Raw genomic sequence first — 12,288 nt, forward strand, 5'->3', positions numbered from 1 at the left:
AATGGAAGGCTTTTATAGAAAGGAGGGTGGGGCAAAGAAGTTATTTCCAAAAGAAAAAGAATTATTTGGGGCCAGCACCTCTTTTTAGGGGGAGGAGAATTGCGATAGCTTTTATCATGCAGATTGCTTCTTCTTCCTCTGGGGGCTAGAGGGCTCACATGACAGATGACCGCACTGGTGATGACCAGGAAATTCCAAACTGGTTGACTAAGATTACATTTCTGAGACTGAGAGGAAACACACACACACACACACACACACACACGGGCAACTAATTTATGACAAAGGAGCCAAGAACATACAAGGGAAAAAAGAAAGTCTCTTCAGTAAATGCTGTTGGGAAAACTAGATAGCCATATGCAAAAGATTAAAACTAGATCCCAATCTTACATCATATAAAAAAATTAACTCTAAATGGATTAAAGCCTTGAATGTAAACGGCAAACCGTTAAATTCCCTGAAGAAAACAGGCAGTACCTAGTACATTGGGACTCCCCCGGTGGGCCAGTGGTTGGCTCTGTGCATCCACTGCAGGGGACTTGGGTTCAATCCCTGGTTGGGAAACTAGAATCCCACAAGCTGCATGGCCAAAAAAACAAAAGAACCTAGAAAATAGGCAGTACACTTTTTGACATCAGTCTTAGCAATATTTTTTTGGATATGTCTCCTCAGGCAAGAGAAACAAAAATAAAAATAAATAAAGTTTCTGTACACCAAAGGAAAGCATCAACAAAATGAAATGACAGCCTACTGAATGGGAGAAAAATTTGCAAATCATGTATCTGATAAAGGATTAATATCCAAATATATAGAAAGAACCCATACAATACTGGAACTGACTCCTCCAGAAACAAAGTTCCTCTGCTGAGTTTATGATTAAACTCTCTACCCAGAACTGTATTCCCTTTCTTGTCCTGTGCTTATTCCTCACAGAATAGGACAGAGGACTATCAAAGAAAAGGGGACACTGAAAATGAGCAGGAGCCTGTGAGGCTCTCCCCAGTACAGAAGCCTTTCCAGAGCTCCCCTTTCTTGCTTGTAGAAAAAGGCTTTGGTCTCCAGTAGGCCCCACTCCAGTACTCTTGCCTGGAAACTCCCATGGATGGAAGAGCCTGGTAGGCTGCAGTCCATGGGGTCGCTAAGAGTTGGACACAACTGAGCAACTTCAATTTCACTTTAATGCATTGGAGAAGGAAATGGCAACCCACTCCAGTGTTCTTGCCTGAGAGAATCCCAGGGATGGGGGAGCCTGGTGGGCTGCCGTCTATGGGGTCGCACAGAGTCAGACATGACTGAAGCAACTTAACAGCAGCAACAGGCCTTCCCTGAGTTCTCTTGTGGTTCAGTCGGTAAGTCATGTCCAACTCTTTGTGACCCTGTGGACTGCAGCACGCCAGGCTTCCCTGTCCTTTATTATTTCCTGGAGTTTGTTCAAATTCATATCCACTGAGTCAGTGATGCTGTCTAACCATCTCATCCTCTGCTGCCCACTTCTCCTTTTGCTTCGATCTTTCCCAGCAACAGGGTCTTGAGTTCTAAAGAGCAGATTTAAGCAGTTACTAGTTAGGGAACTAAGGGAATGCAGAAATAAAGGAAAATAGTCAAGAAACGTACTTTGGTGATAAATCAGTCCTAGTTCCTCCTTGAGGGATATACATAAGAACCTGATACATATAAAGAGCCTCTTGATGAAGGTGAAAGAGGAGAGTGAAAAGCTGGCTTAAAACCCAACATTAAAAAAACTAAGATCATGGCATCTAGTCCCATCACTTCATGGTAAATAGATGGAGAAAAAATGGAAACAGTGACAGACTTTATTTGCTTGGACTCCAAAATCACGGTGGACAGTGACAGCAGCCATGAAATTAAAAGATGCTTGCTCCTTGGAAGAAAAACTATGACTAACCTAGACAGTGTATTAAAAAGCAGAGACACCACTTTGTCAACAAAGGTCCATGTAGTCAAAACTATGGTTTTTTCCAGTAGTCATGTATGGATGTAAGAGTTGGACCATAAAGAAGGTTTAGTGCTGAAGAATTGATGCTTTTGAAGTGTGTTGGAGAAGACTCTTGAGAGTCCCTTGGACAGCAGGGAGATCCAACCAGTCCATGCTAAAGAAAATCAACCCTGAATATTCATCGGAAGGACTGATGCTGAAGCTGAAAATCCAGTACTTTGGCCACCTGATGCAAAGAGCCAACTCATTGGAAAAGACCCTGATGCTGGGAAAGATTGAAGGCTGGAGGAGAAGCAGGAGACAGAGGGTGAAATGGTTGGATGGCATCATTGACTCAATGAACATGAGTTTGAGCAAATTCCTGGAGATAGTGAAGGACAGGGAAGCCTGGCGTGCTGCAGTCCATGGGGTCTCAAAGAGTCAGACACCAGTGAGCGACAATGATATATCTTTGAGATGTTCTGCGGGAAGTAGGGCCCACCCAGGTGGAAAAATGGTAACTGCATCCTGAGACCAAAGGTTGATGACTGAGATTCCTGGAACACCACCCTGTTATGTCACCACACATCAGTCAGAAGTCATGTCCCCTACGGCCCTCACCCCAAATGCTGCCTTTAAAAACCTCTTCCCTGTGGAATTCCTTGGCAATTCCATGTTTAGGACTCCTTGCTTTCCCTGCTGAGGGCCCAGGTTTGATTGGTGGTTAGGGAAGTAAGATTCCCACAAGCCACACAGTGTGGCCAAAAAACCCCCAAAACCAAAACCAAACCAAACCAAACAAAAAAACTCTTTCCAGAAATCCATCAGGGAGTTGGGTATTCTGAGCAAAAACTTCCCACGCTCCTTGTTTGACCCTTCAATAAACCTTTCTCTGCTCCGAACTCTGACTTTTTGGTTTGTCTAGCCTAACTAGGCACAGGGCACATAAAGGGGTTCCACAACGACAACAGACACCCCAGTTTAAAAATGGGCAGAGGGGACCTCCCTGGTGGTTCAGAGGTTGAGAGTCTGCCTGCCAATGCAGGGGACATGCATTCAATCCCTGGTCAAGGAAGATCTCACATGCTGTGGAGCAACTAAGCCCATGTGCCACCACTGCTGAAGGCCCTGTGCCCAGAGTCCGTGCCCTGCAACAGAAGCAGCCACAGCAGTGAGAAGCCTGTGCACCACAACGAAGAGTAGCCGCCCTGCCCCACCCCCAACCAGAGAAAGCCCGCATGCAGAAACCAAGACCCAGCGCAGCCAAAAAATAATACAAAAATTTTTTAAATGGGCAGAGGATCTGAACTTTTGTCCAAAATAGACATATAGATGATCAACAAGCATATGATGTTCAGCATCACTAATTATTGGGGAAATGCAAGTCAAAACCACACTGAGCTATCACTTTACATCTGTAGAATGGTTAGCATCAAAAAGACAAGAAATAGCAAGTGTTGTTGAGAATGTGGAGAAAAGGAAACCCTCCTGCACTGTTGTTAAGAATATGAGTTGCTGCAGCCACTATGGCAGTATCTCAAAAAATTAAGACTAGAACTACTGACTTTAAAAGCACAGTGTAAAAGCTGTGGGTCAGATTTATTCAGTGTCTTCAGTTCAGTTCAGTCGCTCAGTTGTGTCTGACTCTGTGACCCCATGGATTGCAGCACTCCAGGCCTCCCTGTCCATCGCCAACTCCCGGAGTTTACTCAAATTCATGTTCATTGAGTTGGGGATAACGATCCAACCATCTCATCCTCTGTCGTCCCCTTCTCCTCCTGCCTTCAAACTCCCCGCATCAGGGTCTTTTCCAATGAGTCAGTTTTTCACATCAGGTGGCCAAAGTATTGGAGTTTCAGCTTCAGTGTCAGTCCTTCCAATGAATATTCAGGACTGATTTTCTTTAGGATGGACTGGTTGGATCTCCTTGTAGTCCAAGGGACTCTCAAGAGTCTTCTCCAACACCACAGTTCAAAAGAATCAATTCTTTGGCAATCAGCTTTTTTTATAGTCCAACTCTCACATCCATACATGACTACTGGAAAAACCATATCTTTGACTAGATGGACCTTTGTTGGCAAAGTAATGTCTCTGCTTTTTAATATGCTGTCTAGGTTGGTCATAACCTTTCTTTCAAGGAGCAAGTGTCTTTTAATTTCATGGCTGCAGTCACTATCTGCAGTGATTTTGGAGCCCCCCAAAATAAAGTCTGTCACTGTTTCCCCATCTGTTTGCCATGAAGTGATTGGACCAGACCCCATGATCTTAGTTTTCTGAATGTTGAGTTTTAATGTTGAGTGTCTTACTGAGAACTAAAACCCCAGAGATAGACTCTCAAATAGCTCTGAGAAACTGTTTCAAAGATGTAAGCAAGGAGGTTACCAGGAAAAGCCTGGTAATGAAGGATAAAATTTCTCATGCACATTTAAGTAGATATCTTCTCCATTGATAAGATACTTTTGTAATTTAGTCATTCAATTTGTTAATAAGGTGTATCATATTGATTGATTTGCAGATATTGAATCATCCTTGCATCCCTGGGCTAAATTCCCCTTTATCATAGCATATAATTCTTTTAACATATTGTTGAATTTGGTTTGCTAATATTTTGTTGAAGATTTTTGCATCTATGTTCATATCAGTGATATTGGTCGGCAATTTTCTTTTGTTGGGGTAACTTTGTCTGGTTTTGTTATCAGGGTGATGATGGTCTCAAACAATGAATTTGGTAGTGTGGTAAATTGAAATTTTGCTTTTTGGAACCTTCTGGAATTTCTGTTTTTGAATATTTTCAATCCATGTTTGGTTGAATCTGCATATGTGGAACCATGAATACAGAAAGAAAGTGAAATCGCTCAGTCATGTCTGACTGTTTGCGACCCTGTGGACTGTAGCCCGCCAGGCTCCTCTGTCCATGGGATTCTCCAGGCAAGAATACTGGAGTGGGTTGCCATTTCCTTCTCCAGGGGATCTTCCCAACCCAGGGATCGAACCCGGGTTTCCCGCATTGCAGGCAGACGCTTTATCCTCTGAGCCACCAGGGAAGCTGAATACAGAGGGCCAGTTGAATATTTATTCAACAAACCCTGAATGCCAAGCCAACTCTGGGCCTTCTCACCCAAACAAGTTTGACAATATGGCACCAGTTCATCAGATATTCCTTATCATATAAAAATTTTTTGCCTTCCACCTCATTTTGCAGTTCTCCAAAGGAGACTGTGGATCTGTGAAGCATTAAAATTTGTTTGTATCACCTAAATTGTCTTCTTTGATTTTTTTTTTTTTAAACAGTGCTGTCTACCCTCTATCTTTTTGTTTAAAAGCAGGGCATACATTTTTCCCCTCTATGGTACCAGCAAGAAGAAAGAAAGAAAGTGAAGTTGCTCAGCAAGAAGAGAGCTATCCTTATTGCTTGTTCAAAGATAAACTGAGCCATAAATATTTTAAGGGTGTATTTGAGCAAAACTTGATTTGAATTGGGTAATGCCTAATTGGAAGTAGTTAAAATCATTTCACCAACAAGAGCCAGGGAAAAGACTTACAGAGTGGAGGAAGAAGCAAAGCAAGGATATTACTTGATTAGCTATAGCTTGAGACCCGGGTTCAAGCCCTGGGTTGGGAAGATCTCCTGGAGAAGGAAATGGCAACCCACTCCAGTACTCTTGCCTGGAAAATTCCATGGATGAAGGAACCTCATAGGCTATAGTCCATGGGGCTGCCAAGAGTCGGGCATGACTGAGTGACTTCACTTTCACTTCACTTCATAGCTTGAGCAGTTGCACTAATTCAGAAAGCCTGGTTGGCTGTTTGTGACAGGTTGTTCTTAGGTTTTGATTTCTTAACCTTAAGGCACTTCAGTCTTAGATTTAGTGTTTTGGTTTGTTTTTAAATTTTAATTTATTTATTTCCTTGTGCTGGGTCTCTGTTGCTATGCACAGGCTTTCTCTGGTTGCAGGGCTCAGGCTTCTCATTGCAGCAGCTTGTCTTGTGAAGCATGGGCTCTAGGCACGCAGGCTTTAGTAACTGCAACATGCGGGCTCAGTTCTGCAGCTCAGGGGCTTTAGAACTTGGGCCCAGTAGTTGTGGCTCCCAAGTCTATCTGCTCTGCGTCATGTGGGATCGTCCCAGACTAGGGATCGAAACCGTGTCCACTGCATTGACAGGCAGATTCTTATCCACTGCAGCACCAGGGAGGTCCAGGCTTAGGTTTTGGTTTGCTTAAGTGGGCTACTAGTTATTGCCTGCTGATTAATTAATTTATTAATGGTCTGCTTTTTAATTAACTTACGATGTTGGAGATGGAAAGCTGGCACTGAGATGAGTTTGCATAAACAAAACATTCAAATAACACTTATCCTCCATTCCTTCTACTCATATATTTTCTTGTCACTTTCTCCACAATTCCTCTGCCCTAGAAGCCCAAACTCCCTTTGCTTTGTCTAGTAACTTTTCTACAATATATCACCATTTGTTAAAATGATATATAAGCCCCTAAGTCTAACCACTTCTTTGGATTTTTCACTTCTTTTTTTAGGGGGAGAGGGGGTAAAGTTATCATACACATGTAAATACTAACATTAATAAAACTTGTATGCCTTTTCTCCTGTTAATCTGTATTTTATTAGTTTAATTTGTACCTCTGCAGGTACTTGAGCTAAGAGGGTAGAGGAAAAGGTTTTCTTTCCCTACAAGGTAAAAGGGAGAAGAAGGAGATGGTATTTTCCAAAAATTGTTCTTAATTTTCTTTGCAAATTAATTTGTTTGCTTGTTTTTTGTCAACTAAGTATACATTTTATATATTAGCCAAAATCTGTCAAGTGAAATATATTTTTGGATCCCACTTTTAGCCAACTAATCTGTAACAAGCATAGTTCTTAAAACACTTTTAAAAAGTGTACAATGTGTTATTTTTTATGTAATCTTGCAATGCTGACATCAAGTATACTATTGTAATATAATTTAGAAGTGATAACATGAATAAGTGATTGCCCTGAATTATCAGGTAGATTTTTTTCTCCCTTAATTGTCTTAATATAGATGGATATAAGCGAGAGAGAAGGGGAGAGAGAAAGAAAAAGAAAGAGGCATTCTTCCACCCAGAGACCTAGATATTTTTTACACAATAATACTTTAACTGTCAATAATAATTATGTTATGTAAAGTACTTTGTCATCTCCCACTTCTCATTCATGCTACCTGTGGTGGCAAGACATTTTCAGATTAGTATTTTACAAAGGACCATTTATTTGAGCCCTGACTGTAATACTCTACTTTAGATTTTTAGACTATTCTAAGCCATCTATGGACTTAAGCAACACACTGAATTAGGTGGTCTGTGGAATCTTCTATCAATGAGTTTCTATCAAATCATAAGAGAAGATGGAAGTGCAGTCAGTCTAAATTCTATACAACTCATCTTTCTAATTATACTGCCTAGGGAGGCCAGATGGCTAGCTGTCAAGAGACCTCAGGAAGTGTATTTACACTGGTAAATTCACTGTGGTACAAGCTCTGAATCTGCTTTGCAGACTCAAAACTTGAATTTTTGTCAAGCACATTGAAAGTAAAGTCTTTTCTTGGCAGACTCATTTTATTCATGCTTACAGTGACTGAAATGTCATTTTATTAATTTACAGTGGGCAATAAAATGTTCATGTGGATTGTTCTGCTTGCCTCAACAGGATAAGTGCATTTACTCTTTGAAGACAAAACTACCTGAGAAGCCAATTATAATTGAAAATTTGCGGGGTCTTTATTCAGAACAAGAGGAGGTGGCCAAATGATGCTCCTCAGGGACAGAATTTTCAGGTAACTTAAAGTGTTTTGAGTCTGTGATGTTCCCTTCTCATCCTTCAAAGGGTTGAGTACAAAATGGAGATACGTATAGGCCCCGTAGCTTAACTGGGGGCAGGGCGAGAGTTCGGAAAGAGTAGGAATTAGACGACAAAAGGAGGATGAATGTAGCAAACATTCAGCCAAGTGTCGTGGCCCAGAAGTCAGGGAGAGACTGTGCTGAGCCAAAAAACTGCAGTAGTTCAGCATGCCTGAAGCATACAGCGCAAAAAGAAAATAACGTCAAGTGGCATGGAAGGCTTTCAAATCACAGTTTGGGGTTTTTGTCCTCAAATGATGGGGACTAGTGAGGAATTTTAAGCTGGGGAGTAATGAAGATCAGGTTTGTGCTTTAGTAACATCACTCAAGCTGCGGGGTAGAGAATGAATTAGATGGATGCAAGAACAAGATCAGAGAGGAGTTGCTCCTAGGTCAGAAAGGAGTGACTTGAAAACGGGGATGATGTGAAGCAGAATTTACAGAACAAGGTGATTAATTAAATGTGGGCAGAAATAAAAGGAGAACAGGCAAAGATGGCAGATTTCTAGCTTGGGTATGGTAGTGCCAGCAATGGTATGGGAACCCAGGAGGTCATAGGGAAGTGAGTGAAGGGTGGGCTAAAGAGGGGAGTGATGAGTCAGTTTAGAGTTCAGACATTTTGAAGTGAGCTAGAGGATTCTGTGGCCCCACAGTGGAAACACAGTGTTAACCACTGGACTGCCAGGGAAGTCCTGGTATTTGTCTTTCTCTGTCTGACTTCACTTAATATGATAATCTCTAGTTACAGTCATGTTGCGACAAATGGCATTATTTCATTCTTTCTTTATGGCTGCTGCTGCTGCTAAGTCACTTCAGTCGTGTCCGACTCTGTGTGACCCCATAGACGGCAGCCCACCAGGATCCCCCATCCCTGGGATTCTCCAGGCAAGAACAGGAGTGAGTTGTCATTTCCTTCTCCAATGCATGAAAGGGAAAAGTGAAAGTGAAGTCGCTCAGTCGTGTCCAACTCTTAGCAACCCCATGGACTGCAGCCCACCAGGCCCCTCAGTCCATGGGATTTTCCAGGCAAGAGTACTGGAGTGGGGTGCCATTGCCTTCTCTACTTTATGGCTGAGTACTATATATACATATACATATGAATAGTATATATGAATGTCATGTATATGAATAGATGAATACCATATCTCCTTTATCCATTCATCTGTTGGTGGGCATTTAGGTTGCTTCCATGTCTTGGCTATTGTGAATAATGCTGTTATGAACATAGGGATGCATGTATCTTTTTGGATTGGAGTTTTGTTTGGATATATGCCCAGGAATTGCTGGATCATATGGTCATTCTGTCTTTAATTTTCTGAGCAACCTCCATACTGTTTTCCATAGTATGGAAAGTAAGTATAGCTGCACCAACTTACATTGTGCAAGTTGCTCAGCCATGTCCGACTCTTTGTGACCCCATGGACTATACAGTCCATGGAATTCTCCAGGCCAGAAAACTGGAGTGGGTAGCCTTTCTCTTCTCCAGGGGATCTTCCCAACCCAGGGATTGAACCCAGATCTTCCACATTGCAGGCAGATTTTTTTTTACCAGCTGAGCCACAAAGGAAGAGAGGAATTTTTGTTGTGCCACTTCTACATGATTCTGTGCTGTTGTTCAGTTGCTAAGTTGTGTCTGACTCTTTGCAACCCCATGGACTGTAGCCCACCAGGCTCCTCTGTCCTAAGCTCAAGAATACTGAAGTGGGTTGCCATTTTGTTCTCCAGGGGATCTTCCTCAACCAGGGGTTGAACCCGCATCTCCTATATTGGCAGGCAGATTCTTTCCCACTGAGCCAGGGAAGCCCCGACTGACTTTATTTGAGGTTTAAATGCAGTAGACTTGACCATGACCATATATGTATATACATGCATATATATACACACATACATATATGATTTTTAATAAATTTTAAAACATAATTTCCTAAACCTGCTTCCAAAGAAACTCAGTAGAGACCTGATACTTTTCTTAGAGTTAAGTCAACTAGAGTATGGGGAAAATCAGTAGGGACTTCTGGAGAATTCATGTATCTTCCCACTGCTTTGAAGTTCTTGCCTTTGCCTCCCTCCTCATCCATCCCTCAAGGGTTGAAATAAACACAAACTGATACTAGACTTCAATTAGTTGGTTCAATGATGCTAAGGTAATTTGTTAAAACTGAACAGTTCAGTTGAGAAGAATAAAAACTAATCACTGCCAAATACCTGGTGAGTAGTCCTGTGTGCATTCCTTAGAATCCTTAAACTGTCTCTGCCTTATTTATACAGTCACCATCTGCACTTTACTTATCGTGTCATAATTTTTCGTGCATTTGCTTCCACTTGGAAATGAATCATTTGGTGGTCACACATGAAATTAACCAGGAGAAAAAATGTTCTGATTTACAGAAGGCAGAGAATAGGTTGTTTCTCATCAGATCAGATCATATCAGTTGCTCAGTCGTGTCCGACTCTTTGTGACCCCATGAATCACAGCATGCCAGGCCTCCCTGTCCATCACCAACTCCCGGAGTTCACTCAGACTCATGTCCATTGAGTCAGTGATGCCATCCAGCCATCTCATCCTCTGTCGTCCCCTTCTCCTCTTGCCCCCAATCCCTCCCAGCATCAGAGTCTTTTCCAGTGAGTCAACTCTTCGCATGAGGTGGCCAAAGTACTGGAGTTTCAGCTTTAGCATCATTCCTTCCAAAGAAATCCCAGGGCTGATCTCCTTTAGAATGGACTGGTTGGATCTCCTTGCAGTCCATAAATATTGGGAAATTTTGAAGAGTTAAGAAACATGTGCTCAGTCTTTCAGTCATGGTCAATTCTTTGCGACCCCATGGACTACTGTAGCCTGCCAGGCTCCTCTGTCCATGGAAATTTCCAGGCCAGAATACTTGAGTGAATTGCCATTTACTTTCTCCAGGGTTAAGAAACATACATACACATATATTAAACCAAAAGAAAAAAGACTGCTGAGTAGGAACAAAGACGTTGGATTGCTCTAAGTACTGTTAGCTTTGAACCACATCTTCACAAGTAGGAAGATATTAGTTTATTTACAAAGATATTAGTTTGTAAAGCAATTGTTATGGAAATGATCATGTACCCTTCTGTCTTAGTTTAGGCTGCTTTAACAAAATTCCACAGACTGGGTGGCAGAAATCGATTGGTCATAGTCATGAAGGCTGGAAGGCTGAGATCAGGGTGCCAGCATGGTTGGGTGAGGGGCAACATCTGAGTCACTGATTTCTTGTATCCTCACATGAAGGAAGAGACCAGAGAGTTCTTTATGGTTTCTTTTATAAGAACACTAATCCTATTCTTGAGGGCTCCACCCTCATGACCTACTCATCTCCCGAAGGTGCAACCTAGTAATACTGTTAGTTTTGGGGGTTAGAATTTCAGTATACGAGGTTTCTGTTCTGTTCACTCATTAAATTGTGTTTGATTCTTTGTGAACCCACGAACTGCAGCAAACCAGGCTTCCCTGTCCATCACCAACTCCCGGAGTTTACTCAAACTCATGTCCATAAGTCAGTGATGCCATACAACCATCTCATCTTCTGTCACCCCCTTCTCTTCTTGACCTCAATCTTTCCCAGCATCAGGATCTTTTCCAGTGAGTCAGCTCTTCACATCAGGTGGCCAAAGTATTGGAGCTTCAGTTTCAGCATCAGTCCTTCCAATGAATATTCAGGGTTGATTTCCTTTAGGATGGACTGTTTGGATCTCCTTGCTGTCTAAGGGACTCTCAAGAGTCTTTTCTAATACTGCAGTTCAAAAGCATCAATCCTTCAGTGCTCAGCCTTCTTTATGGTCCAGCTCTCACATCCATACATGACTGCTGGATAAACCATAGCTTTGACTATATGGACTTTTGTCAGTAAAGTGATGTCTCTGCTTTTTAATATGCTGCCTAGGTTGGGTCATAGCTTTTCTTCCAAGGAGGTAGTGTCTTTTAATTTTGTGGCTACAGTCACTATATCCACAGTGATTTTGGAGCCCAAGAAAATAAAATCTGTCACTGTTTCCACTTTCCCCTATCTATTTGCCATACAGTTATGGGACTGGATGCCATGATCTTCGGAGAAGGGAATGACACCCCACTCCAGTACTCTTGCCTGGAAAATCCCATGGACGGAGGAGCCTGGTAGGCTGCAGGTCCATGGGGTCGTGAAGAGTCAGACATGACTGAGCGACTTCACTTTCACTTTTCACTTTCATGCATTGGAGAAGGAAATGGCACCCCATTCCAGTGTTCTTGCCTAGAGAATCCCAGGGATGGGGGAGCCTGGTGGGCTGCTGTCTATGGGGTCACACAGAATCGGACACAACTGAAGCAACTTAGCAGCAGCAGCAGCAGCAGCCATGATCTTAGTTTTTGGAATGGTGATTTTTAAGCCAGCTTTTTCACTCTCCTCTTTCACTTTCATCAAGAGGCTCTTTAGTTACTCTTCGCTTTCTGCCATTAGAATAGTATCATCTGCATATCTGA

General features: G+C 42.2%; 1 protein-coding gene across 1 annotated transcript in view; it reads left to right on the forward strand.

Annotated features, from left to right (window-relative positions):
• Positions 1-7,644: 7,644 nt before the first annotated feature.
• Positions 7,645-12,288, forward strand: part of EEA1 (early endosome antigen 1) — a 141,158-nt gene continuing 136,514 nt past the window's right edge. Inside the window, exon 1 of the mRNA XM_027543171.1 lies at positions 7,645-7,744. The gene's annotated coding sequence lies outside the window, so the exon portion shown is untranslated. The remainder of the gene's footprint in view (positions 7,745-12,288) is intronic.

This window comes from Bos indicus x Bos taurus, chromosome 5 (assembly GCF_003369695.1).
Source record: "Bos indicus x Bos taurus breed Angus x Brahman F1 hybrid chromosome 5, Bos_hybrid_MaternalHap_v2.0, whole genome shotgun sequence".
NCBI lineage: Eukaryota > Metazoa > Chordata > Mammalia > Artiodactyla > Bovidae > Bos > Bos indicus x Bos taurus.